This window comes from Diadema setosum, chromosome 11, assembly GCF_964275005.1.
Source record: "Diadema setosum chromosome 11, eeDiaSeto1, whole genome shotgun sequence".
Lineage (NCBI taxonomy): Eukaryota > Metazoa > Echinodermata > Echinoidea > Diadematoida > Diadematidae > Diadema > Diadema setosum.
This window is the reverse complement of record NC_092695.1, coordinates 31,524,347-31,537,178: the sequence shown is the minus strand read 5'-3', so window position 1 is coordinate 31,537,178 and position 12,832 is coordinate 31,524,347. Positions and strand designations below refer to the sequence as shown.

The window sequence follows — 12,832 nt, the reverse complement described above, 5'->3', positions numbered from 1 at the left end:
GGCTCGAGCTATCACAGCATGTCTGGTCTCTGTGTTTGGATGATGGGAGCCCAGTGCATAATTCATCCAGCAATCAATCAACGGCGCTTTACCGCGACCCGTGCTCAAACGACACCTGATTGCCTGTGCTATAGAATGCACCTTAATCCCTATTCACACCAGTCCATTTTTCTGATGCAATTAATTCCTCTTACCTTGGAGGGGAAGGGGGGGGGGGGGCTTATACTGTTTTTATTCTCTGACTTATCTTCAAATCATCCCTTTGTTATGCTTTGCCCTTGATGTTCAGGTTGAACGAAGATTGTTCAATGCCATTACATGTTTTTGAGTGGTTGCCTGCTGGTCAGGGACAGTGCCATGGTAATTGTTTCCTAATCCCAATGCTACTCTGCCCAATTTGTCATTAAAGGTGTCTTAAATTTGCTATAGGACTTGCTTATAATATGCTCGTTAATGTAAACAAGGGCCTCTTACCTCAATAGTTTTTCTACACTAGGGCATATGCTCATGTTGATTGTATTCTGTTCAGATCCCCTACAGTATTATGCAGAAACTTAAAGAAAAAAAAAATGTGTATATACACATGAAAGATACTGCCGTCTTGGATATTTTATGTTTTATTTTCTAGTTAGTGTTTGTGAATAACTCTGCCACAAGGATCCATGCGAGAAAGATACATGTGCTAAACTATCTGTGCATTGTTCAAGCCTACAACCACGAGGCCAGGGGATAAGTACATTGTATCTATACTTTCCATTGATACAGTGATCACATGATGCAGCTTTCCTTTTGTATGTGTCTGTAGATCTGTGCAGTCCATACAATACCCTTTTTATCCTTGTCACAATACAATATATGTGGACAATGCGGGCCCTCCATTGAGGTGCTGCAACTGGTAGAACTTTAAAGAATGAGTTCGGCTCGGAGGAAATAGAAAAAAAAATTGTAATTTTGGAACCAAATCAATAATTCAGAGAAGTATAATGGTTGGAGACACCAGGATTTTTTTTTAAAGACTGTCAGTAAGTAGAGAAATGCAATTTTAATGTGCACTGGACATAAAAAAATGGCTCAACTAGTGTAGAGCATGTTTGTAAAATAGAACATTTACAAACAAGTTCTCAATCTGTCTGAAAGGGCTCTACGAGTGTCATCCACACTGACAAGATAGCAAGAAGTCAATTGCAATCCAGATACTGAGATTTTTTTTTTGTACCCGTTCAGATGGACAGAAATATCCTGCTCATTGCCAATTGCGATAATTTGTCAACCAAACTGCGCATGCCCGAAAATGTACCAAAATGGTGACCCTTGCCTCTGCTCATGCGCTGGTATGATGTGTTTCGAATATTTGGATGACAAATCTTGAGACTTGGATCACAATGCTGATTTGCCCTATTTAGGGAATTTTCGTATAGACAATAACAGTACTCATATCGATTGGGATGCAAACCTTGAGATTTGTATCCGCCTAATTTGTGTTAATGTGAAGACAACTATTCCCATTCTCCTCAAAAGCTGTACAGCCCTCTGTTCTGTTTGAGGCATAGTTGTCATCTCTTTATCTGACAGAGATTGGCTCGCAGGGTCGGAAAATTGATGACTGCATATCATAACCCGATGTGAAGGTGCTAAGTGCTAATTATGATCAAAAACCCAACCTGAATGCCAGCCTGTGTACCACTAACCAGTGAGATTCTGCCATGTGAGTTAATTGCCTTCAGTCCGATCACCTACCGTGTTGATCTGTCTGTCAAGAGGCAGCCAGTTAACTGTTTCCATGAAAAATTGTTCTTGATTTAGCCTTCCTTACAACATATCTGCAGCAAAGCAAGAAAAGATACATGTAGGGGGCCCAGATCTGAGCGACTAAGGATATATTTTCCTTTGTGTGTGTGTTTATGTTTGTATGCATACCTTTTCATGTGTGTTTTAAGGAAGGGGAATTAATCCAGCAGTAATATGCTGCTACAGCAGGAAAAAAAAAATACAATGAGAATTTATATCTGGCTATTACTGTATTGTACATAGTCCAGGAACAAACAGTTTGCTTATCAAGAATCTAATGCGTGATATGCCTGTTTCTCGATAGTTTTCTGTTACGTCATCCATAGGCCCGTTCACAAACAACGAAAATGGAAATTTCAATCGCGATCCAAATTTCGATTTTTTTTCCGACCGTTCATACACAGGGAAAAATCGCACTTCGCATCAAGGAAAGAACGATCAGTGGCCAAACTGCGCATGCGCGAAACGTGCATGACCGAAGACTGACCCCGCAGTCCCAATAATAGAGTTTCGCACGCGCTACGAACGATGGGATTAAAAATACCGATTTCCGAATCTCGATCGCGCTCACACACACGACGCTTGGCAAAATAATCGCGATTATTCTGAAAAATCGCACTAATAGTGCGAGTTGGATCGCGATAAGGATCGCGGTAATTAGTGAGATTTTTCTGTCCACACTGGAAAAAATTTTGAAATTTTGATCGCGATAAGAAAATCGATTTTTAAATCGCACTTTTTCCCTTGTGTGTGAACGGGCCTATTGACAATACGTTGTTCAGATATGTTATACTATGATACCTTCCTAATTCTCAGGAGTATTTTCTCTGAATGCAGACTATGCATACATTTACACTTTTCATACAGTTTGATTTCTTGCTTTTTGTCTTGCCCACCGGAGGTGAAGGCGAGACTAAGGGATCCAAATGTCGTCCGTCCGTCGTCCGTCCGTCGTCCGTCACAAATGTTAAAGTTTACCTGCAAGACTCTCTTATGATGCATAACTTGGCAACTGTTACAGCAATGGCAGCCAAACTTGGGTGATAGAAGCACAAGGGGTATCTTCATGTTATGGTGTTGTCGGAGGTCATGTGATGATGTCAAAGGTCATTTGAGGTCATATATTAAAGAGTATGTGCAAGACTCTCTTTTCTATGTTAAAGTTTACCTGCAAGACTCTCTTTTGACAAATAACTTCACATAAGTTGCTTGGATTACAACCTAACTTGGGTCATAGATGCACTTGGGGTACCTTCATGTTATGTTGCCATTGGAGATCACAGGATAAGGTCAAAGGTCATTTGAGGTCATACGTTAAAGTTTACTTGCAAGACTCTCTTATCACACGTAACTCGACACATGTTGCTACAATGGCAATCAAACTTGGGTGATGGATGCACTGGGGGTACCTTCATGTTATGGTGCTGTAAGAGGTCACATGATAAGGTCAAAGGTCATTTGAGGTCATATGTTAAAGTTTACTTGCAAGGCTCTCTTGTCACACGTAACTCAGCACATGTTGCTACAATGGCAATCAAACTTGGGTGATGGTAGATGTCTCTTGGGAAGTTGAAGGTAACCACAAGGTCAAAGGTCACAGACGGGTCAACAAACTTTTAGGGCCCAATGTTAAGTTTTTAGGGCGCATTTCGTTTATGGCTCTTAACTTTTGATCCCTTTGTCTGTTTGTGACCAAACTTAAATGGAAGATGTCCCTTGGGGAGGTGAAGGTCGTCACAAGGTCAAAGGTCACAGACAGGGGTCAACAAACTTTTAGGGCCCAATGTTATGTTTTTAGGGCGCGTTTTGATTGTGGCTCATAACTTTTGATCCCTATGTCCGTTTGAGACCAAACTTGGATGGTAGATGTCCCTTGGGGAGTTAAAGGTCATCACAAGGTCAGAGGTCACAGAAAGGGGTCAACAAATTTTTAGGGCCCAGTGGTATGTTTTTATGGCACGTTTCGATTATGGCTCATTACTTTTGATCCCTTTGTCCGTTTGTGACCAAACTTGGATGGTAAATGTCCCTTGGGGTGTTGAAGGTCACCACAAGGTCAAAAGTCATAAGCAGGTCAATTAACTTGTGGCAGTTATAAAAAATATTAATTCCTTGTACGCGAATGGGCGAGACACAATTTGGCACTTGCCTTGTTTAATGTTCGTGGAAGAATTTACTCCAAAGATAAAGTCTTTTGATTTAGAACAGGAAAACAAGGAGGCAGATTTGATATTTAGGTTTGGAAGATTTATGGAAAAGAAAGGATATAAAGTTAAAGTTAACATTAAATACGTGGATATGCCGTGCATGGGAATTGTAGCACTGCCCAAACGAAGAATGACTACACAACCTATTCAGAGATGGCCATATCAATGTTGAAAGTGAAACAAGTCCATTGAAAACAGACCAGCAGTACTGTCTTTAGTAGTCGGCATCTCATCAACAAGGAAATAGGACACGCACACCAGAAGAGTGTTCAAAGGGCTCTCATTTTTCTCTTCGTGCGACCGCAAGATTGTTTGACCAAAGCAGCCTCTCGAAACCATCAGAAATAGAGATGATTTATAAGTGATTGTGGCATCAAATTTTCTTTGTCTCTATCTTTAATCAGAGTGTATCGCAAATTGTTTCCTCTGTATTTAATGGTTTAGCATTAATTCACTGAACAGTTTCAGTATTGAGGGATTCAATGCACTACGCTTGATGTCGGCATACATACGTGGGAAAGTAAAGACCTACCATAAGAGCGTCATAAGCCCAGTTTTTTAATTGATTTTTTTTTAAAATTGAATTTATTTGTTCAGCATAAAAAAACAACAACAGAGAATGGCAATGATTAACAATCATGACAAGCACAGAGTAAAGACGGGTCTATGGAATACATAAAGCTGAAGGGAAGCAGTTAACAAGGAATTAAAGGTGCATGGTGCCGGTGTTTTAGTCAAATGTGTACGCGGGCGCACGGCGCAAGTTTTCTATAGAGACCTACGCTATCGACTCCTCATTTGCGCTTACGCTTTGGCCCACTTCCCCGAGTCCGAAGAAGTCCGATTCACTGTAGTCAGTGGTCGGATCACAGTTTGGCTCATGATTCGGCTGAGGGGGATGACAGCTTTAGCAAACTCCTTTTGTGATGTCATAATAACAAGCACATTTGCATGCACGCTGGCATTACTACAGACTGCGCGATGCGCACAGAAGACAACGAAGGCAACATTACTTAGCAACACCTACGCACTTTTGATGACAGCTCAACTTCAGTAATCTTCGTATCAATGCTAACGGTGATCGGCAGTATAATCAACAGCGCCCTCTACACTACCGGGACTATGCACCTTTAAAAGTTTCCTCAAAATCTGGCTGACCCAGATAATCAATAAAAAAATACATTGGTGGTAATCATTTTCATATTGTTAAACGAGATTAACAAATTATATACAGATGTAAGAACAAAACAAAAAGAAATACAGCAATGTTACATAAAACACTACATTTACATTACGAAGACAGTACAACAGAGCCTTTCAAACCAGAGTTACCGTGACAACATCTGACCAATCTTTTTTCACCCTGCCTGTTCAAAAGGTCCCCGCAAAATGTTACCTGGGCGTTGTCGTGATAACTTTTGCCAAATTCTACCCTAGCAAGCTAAGGTAATTACAGCAATGAGCTTTATCATGGATGGTGCCTTAATGGTTTCTTTATGTTGCAGTGAAAGAACATTCTAATCATTCAAGGGAGCTTGTTAGCATAAAAGCAAGTTACCATCAATATATTAAATGTGGGTGATATCAAGCTTTACAACAGTTTTGTTTCGGTGGTTTAACATTTGGGGTCATATGAACCATCGCCAACTTTCTGTCAAAGTCCAAATTACACTGTGCTCATGTATAACAGAGTTGGCCCAAAATGAAAGTGAATGATACAGTGGTTCCAGTGAGCATATCACATGACTGCAGGAAATCTAAAAGTTAAACCAACAACAACAAGAAAAAGAAAATGATGTAAAAAGCCCTGCCTGAAAAATTGTGGCAGAGTAGATAGAGGATAGACATAGGTCAGAAGTTAAGGTCAAAGGTCAATTTACTTTGGTTGAAACTGTCATTCTTGAGCTATAACTCAGCAGGGAATCATTTCCTTTGGCAACACTTAGTTAAAAGGATATGAATCGAGTGCATGACATGATTAGTGAAGGGTCAAAGTTCAGGGTCAGATGTCACCAAAATTCAGCTAAGATGTCATTTTCTGGCCATTATGTAGCAGTCTGGTAGCGATGTAATTTGGTGTAATGAATAGGAATAAGTTGGAAAACATTTCCTTTGGCAGAGAGAGTTTAAGGTGAATCCTTGGTCGGTGGTCCACATCAATGAGCTTCAAATTGTAAACAAAGGGTCATGTTACAATTACAAGTATACTAGATATGGTGATAAATGAGAAGTCGGGGCATACCAGTCAAATGCACAGCAATCTAATTGAGTGAGTTTTTTAGATAGTTTCCAAGCTATGTTTTAGCTTTTGATATAACGTGAGAACAATGTTCTTGTATGACTACAGAACTGTCAATTTTTGCTCTAAAATGTACACAAATGCATAAGAAAAATGAGTGAATTAACGCTGTGATAACACAGTTACAGTGAGATAAGGATGAAAATGCTAAAAATTCGCCGAAACCCTTTGCCAGATGTACAACAGTTTCAGAGCTCACCCGATTGTACATTGTAGTGGTTACATGATGTTTTGTAATTGATTAGAATATCAGCCATAGCAGTAGTCGTTGTATGTGAGCTTGAATTACCTACAGCTTGTTCAGCATGCGATATAGAACTACTACGTAGACATGATTCGATCATCACATACAAGCACCATTCTACACTATGCACTACTGAATGTTTGATGTCAAAATATTACAAAAGAACTCATTAACCTGGCAGATTGCGTCAGCTGGATAAGTTTCATGGTAGAGCTTTCCGATATATTGCAAAGTAAATTCCAAATGGTGGAAGATTAAAGGACAAGTTCACCTTCGTAAACATAAGGATTGAGAGAATGTAGCAATATTAGTAGAACACATCAGTGAAAGTTTGAGGAAAATTGGACAATCGATGCAAAAGTTATGAATTTTTAAAATGTTTGTGTTGGAACCGCTGGATGAGGAGACTACTAAGGCTTGTGATGTCATATAAGTACAACAGTATAAAGAAAATGTAAAGAAAATTCAACATATTTTCACTTTTTTCGCATAATAAAAGAGCACTTGACCTGCTTCTTTCTAAAGGCAATGGGAATAATGTTACCCATAACATGTCAGTAACGAGTCAAGGGAATATGTACTTTTTTCAAAAGATGAAATTTTGTGAAATTCTCTTTATATTTTCCTTATATTGTACGCATGTGACATCATACACTGCAGTAGTCTTCTTATCCAGCGGTGACTGCACAGAAACTTCAAAAATTCATAACTTTTGAACGGATTGTCCGATTTTCCTCAAACTTTCAACGATGTGTTCTACTAATATTGCTACATTCTCTCAATCCTTATGTTAATGAAGGTGAACTTGTCCTTTAATTTCGAGCCCTTCTGAGTACTATATTTTGGCTTTTTCTCCTCTCAGGATTGCTGTCTCAAAATGCCATTGTCCTTTTAATATGAATGAATGAAGTAACAGAGGGTTGTGCTATCTCTTTTTTTTTCCCTCCGTAAGGTTATTTAACAAAGTAAAAGTGTCAGAAGCATCGCTTCTTTGTTTGATATGCCAGGTGGGAATAGTAAGAGAAGCAGTGACATTTCTGTAATAAGCAGTACTGTGATGTTTGGGAGAATTCTAAATCATCAGTTGGTACTGCAAGGGGAAACTGAGATGTCTAATTTGATGGGTGCTGCCGGCCTGATATTGGAGAGATGGAGAGGTAATGTTGGAAATGAGATGGTATTTTGGCGGATTGGAATGTTTGCAGTGTATGACTGCAGAAATTTTAGAGTCAATAGTTTATGTGGCAGAGAAATGTGTGGAGCATGAGTTCAGAAAAGCAAGGGGAATGCACTGTAGAAAGATGAGATTAGATATGATTTTCCCTTATTGTAACTGATATCATCACTCTTTGTGTGTGTCCTGATGCACATTTCCCTGCAGCAGAATAGAACAGTACATGGCTGTTGCAGTAGCTTGTTTGTACAAAGTATTTTGCCTATTTCATTGTATGCATGGTATTTGATATGTACAATTGTATAGTATGAGAAATGTCTCTAGATATCTCTCTGAGACTTTAGTACATGCAATGGTAGAATTGGCTCCTAAAACAGGAGTTATCAGTTTTAGCATGGCAATGAAAAAAAAAAATGGTTTTATTTGCCACCGTTCACACATGGCGATAAAATGCGCACGGCTGCAAATGAAGTGAATAGATCCAGTCTACACATGCCTGAACAACGACCCCAGTGTACCAGAGTGTGCACAACTAGCATGATGGGTTGCATTGTGGGATTTAAAAAAGTGATGCATTTTTGTACCATTTGCATTTGCAGAACTGGGCAAAATTTTTGCAAAATTCCCCCCCCCCCCAAAAAAAAAAAAAAATCATGCTGGACTGATTTTTGCATCGCGATGCATTATATCTCAAGGTTAATAATTTGTGTGTGTGTGTGTGTGTGTGTGTGTGTGTGTCCTTGCACAAGAATGAATGGTTTATTGCATTGAATTGCAAAAATAAATTTTAAGAAACTTGATTCCAAGTGTGTGTGAACGGGACTAATGTCTGAGGTAGTACCGGAGTGACATTATTACTGGGAGATATGGCAGGGTGAGAGCAGCTGGCATAATTGACCCTGCCATGCAGGACATTCTGTACCGTTCACTCCCATGTGCAGTAGTCTTAAAGGTCCAGTTTACCTTTGGGAGCAGTGATTTTAAAAATGTTCAAGATATCTCATTTGATCCATATGTGTAGGTCTGTTGTATCACAAAACATCCTACCATATACAATTTTCACAACAAAGCCTAAAATATAAGGAGATATCAGTATTTTTCTCAATTAACCATAACTGTAGACGGTTTAGTATGGAAGTATTTATATTAAACTATTGTTCACATTTTGTGTACTTAACAATATTTAACATCAATTATACGGACTCAGATTTGTACGGTGGTTGTTTCTGTCCCTAGCTCACATTTTATAAATATTTTAAAACACTAATGCCAGGTTTTTGTTTCATCTGCAAATGGTAAATTATGCCTTTAAAGGCACGGCAGTATCCGTCAGCCTCCGGTGTGTACACGCATCAGATCAGAGACATCTCACTCTTATGTCAGTGTGCTTCCTAACATACTTGTGGACTGGCCACTTGTGTAATTAGAAGTGGGAGAATTTACACACAGAGCGAGCCTTTCGTGACTTGATGTGGTGATATGCGATGTGTTTCAATGTACCGATAAGCTGGGTTGGTAGAATTGCTGTCGGGATATCAGGTTCATGAGTTGTGCAATCTTTGCATCCTTTCATTCTAGCCTATAGCAAGCTGAAGGCGTGAAGATATCAGTCGTGCCAGTATGTACAATGTATGTCCCACACCCTCAAACCGTTACCTGCCTTTAAGCGAGCCATGCAGTCTCTGTCATAGTTTGTCTCACAATGTGAACATGTTATTGAAATGGAGTAGACTGTACGGAAATAAATGCAGCTTCCACACCTCACAATGTAGTAATCTCGTGAAGGGAAGTGTGTACTTGTTCTATTGGTAGGTTGGCATAGTTGCCAATGTGCTAATTACATACACTTTAGTCAAGGTTATATTCTGGTAATTTATAATGTGCAATATTAGCCTTTTTTTTCTCTGCTCAGTATTTCTGCAAGATTATTGGCATTTCAGCATAACTCTGGGTAAATAATGCTCACATACTTGTTAGAGTTGTTGAAGCAGGGTGGTCAGAATCAAGTGGTCAGAATCAAGTTTATACTCTGTTCTGAAAAAAAAAATGGATTTGTGGGAAGAATCCCTGATAGCTTGGTATGAGGCTACACGCAGAGACTATCAGCATGTCAGCCAGCTAGCCACGTTGATGCTGTTACCTGCTGTACTTGACACCCCATCCAACCCAGGAGCTTCTCAGTGACTTGGGGTCAAATGCCTCTTTGAGCTCACAAGGTACAGACAGTGCATTCAGTAGTATAACATCAGCATCATCAAGTACAAAGTTGTCATCAAGTCCAATGCTGTCATCAATTGAGAAGTGTTAGAAACAAATTTGTGTCACAGAGAGAGAGAGAGAGAGAGAGTGAGAGAGGGGAAAAAGGACTAACTTTTGTAGACTTAAACAGAAGTTCAGATCCTGTAAGCAGTTGCAGTTTGTGTGAAATGTGTGGGAATTTAGGAAGTTTTCAATCAGTAACTGTCTCAGCAGTTTTTTCCCTTGCTGTGCTTACCAGCGACTTTGTTGAAAATCCAAATGTTAAAGCACCAGTACCCAGTTCTCTTGCTAGAGTACATCAGATGGATTGACAGAGTTTGAATTTTGACTAGTTTGCAAAATCTTCACCGGGCCTTCTTCATCTCTTCATTTTCAGGTGCTGTATACGCCGTTATTTTCGCGAGGGTTTAATTTTCGTGAATTTCGCGAATTGCAGTTGGATCGCGAATTTAACAACACGCGAAATTGTCTCCGTGCGCTTTGTTGATAGAGCATTAATGTAAGCGTCGGCGTCAATTCGCGAAAACAATACCTCGCGAAAATGTCTATGACCTCGTCATTCGCGAAAATATCTGTACGCGAAAATAACGGCGTATACAGTATTATCTCTCCTGATGTAGCAGTTGCTTATTGGGCAGGTGCTACTATCAAATGACACATATCTTGTCATGGAGATTTCTAATGTCAGTCGAGCAGATTTCAATTTGTATGATGCTTTCGAATTCACGCTTGCAGCATACAGGAAATAACATAGCACGGAGCACGGTGAACTAATTATGTCTTTTGAACAGTTTGTGTTTTGCATCATCTAGGCATTTGATAGTTCGAAATATTGGTTCCTTGTTATTTTTGATGATTGTGATTGACCACACCTCTCAGCTCTGTCTTTCTTAAACTTTTTGTGTCTTGTAAAGAAATAGTGACGAAATGCAGAAAACACAAATTTATCAAACACATTGCACACACGAACCCCAACCAACACTATGCTATTAAACTACTGGTGTAACTACACTGATGTTGTTAATACAGTTCGACCTCGATTATCCGGCCTTCTTTTATCCAGAAATCTCTATTATCCGGACGCGTTCACGCAGTGAAGGACTTTTTTTTTTTCCATCCAAAAATTGAGAAAAAACAGTGACTTTAACATCTTTTCATGAATCTATTTCACTTATTTCATAAGACGTGCATGATAGGTTTCTCAATATCCAATGATGTAAAACATGTATGATTTTCACATAAAGATATACTTTATTTTTGTGAAGAAGGGACTACAATTTTGCGCAGACTAGCATAGATTACACCACCATTGCGGGGTACGCTACCTCCTAGCTGCCAGTGCACTGGGACGGCAACGTGGATGGCAGCTACTGTAAAACATGATATATTCGCGGCATGAATTTTTCGCGAATTGGAGCCGACGGCCTTTTTTGCGGCATGAAATTTTTGAGAACTTCCATTGGCATTCAATGCATATAGTGTAGAACTTTCAAGAACTTTCACCTGCATTTTAATTTCGCGAATCTTTGCGCTCGCGAAATTGGCGAAATTAAAATGCACGCGAACATTGCTCGTTTTACAGTATAACATTGTGTCTCCCATATCCGGCCAATTCCCTTATCCGGATGAGCGCCGGTCCCGACATGGCCGGATAATCGAGGTCGAACTGTACTTGTACTGACATTTGACAAAGCTCTGAAGATGCGACCCAGGACCACAAGACAAAGTTTTGCTGTTTGCTGTTTTACTTTTATGTGGAAAAAATAGAGACAATAACATACTGGAACATACCTACTGTAGGAAAGTAGATCCATGCCCATCTCTCTCTCTCTCTCTTAATTCTTTTTCTTTTCTCCTTGAGGTGCCAAGTCTGAAAACAAGTTTGAGGAAAATAGGGGAACCTGAAGCTTGAAAATCAATGATTGCAGACAGGAATTTGTTGAAACGCAAGGGAAGGAATGCGAGAAGTAGGAAGCAGGCCTTACAGTGATCGTTTCTGATAAGCCTTTCTAATGTACTGTAAAAACATGTTGTTCTGTGTAGGCATCTGAATGAGTGAGTTTGTGAATTAGATTTTCATTCGTGGCAGGCTTGCTTTCACACGTTACAGATATTACGTCCAAGCTCATATATCTGTGTGAAATGCCAGATGGCAGATGATTCAGGCGTAAGCAGAAGATTTGGGCAGTAGTTGAATTTTTACGAAAAGTGAATTCAATTTTGTGTCGCAATTAAAGATGTGTAAGTGATATAATTTATAATGACTCAGTGCCATTGGCAGTGAGATAAAGGTTTGCTATGTGACTGGAAGTGGTATTGAAAGTGCAGTGGACCTGTTCTTGCAGAAACCACCATGATATCTTTAGGCAACAGTCTTGTTGAACAGAACACGGTATTAGAATGAGGATTGCCTGGGCATCTCCTTTAACTTGTAATATATCAGGCTCCTGTGTCATTTGCACACCAAGTTCTCATCACCTAAAATCACTGCAATATAGTATACACATTTGATGGCAGTGAGTTGCATACGAGATTTGCTACCAGGTCTTCCTAGTAAGCAAACAGTGCTTGTTAACGCACTCTCAATAGGGTATCTAAATAGGGAAGGGGGGGGGGGGGGAGGCATCTTGAATATATACCATATTGACTTTGTCTGCATACTACAGAGTATATGATGGAGCCACCAAAAGTGGGATTAATCTTTGTTGATACCATATTTTATTCTTAGATTGTTTCAGGCAACCTCAGCAGTGGAAATTGCATTATAATCATGCTTTAAAGGGACTGTACAGTACTGGTTGAGGTGGAGATTCATGTTTTGAACATTCCTAAGTGAGATAATGAAAAGCCTCTCATGAAAT

General features: G+C 39.5%; 1 protein-coding gene across 1 annotated transcript in view; it reads left to right on the top strand.

The window, feature by feature from the left end:
- The window catches only part of LOC140234579 (transmembrane protein 131-like), a 96,161-nt gene that overhangs the window by 14,122 nt on the left and 69,207 nt on the right, over window positions 1-12,832 (top strand). The window lies entirely within an intron of this gene.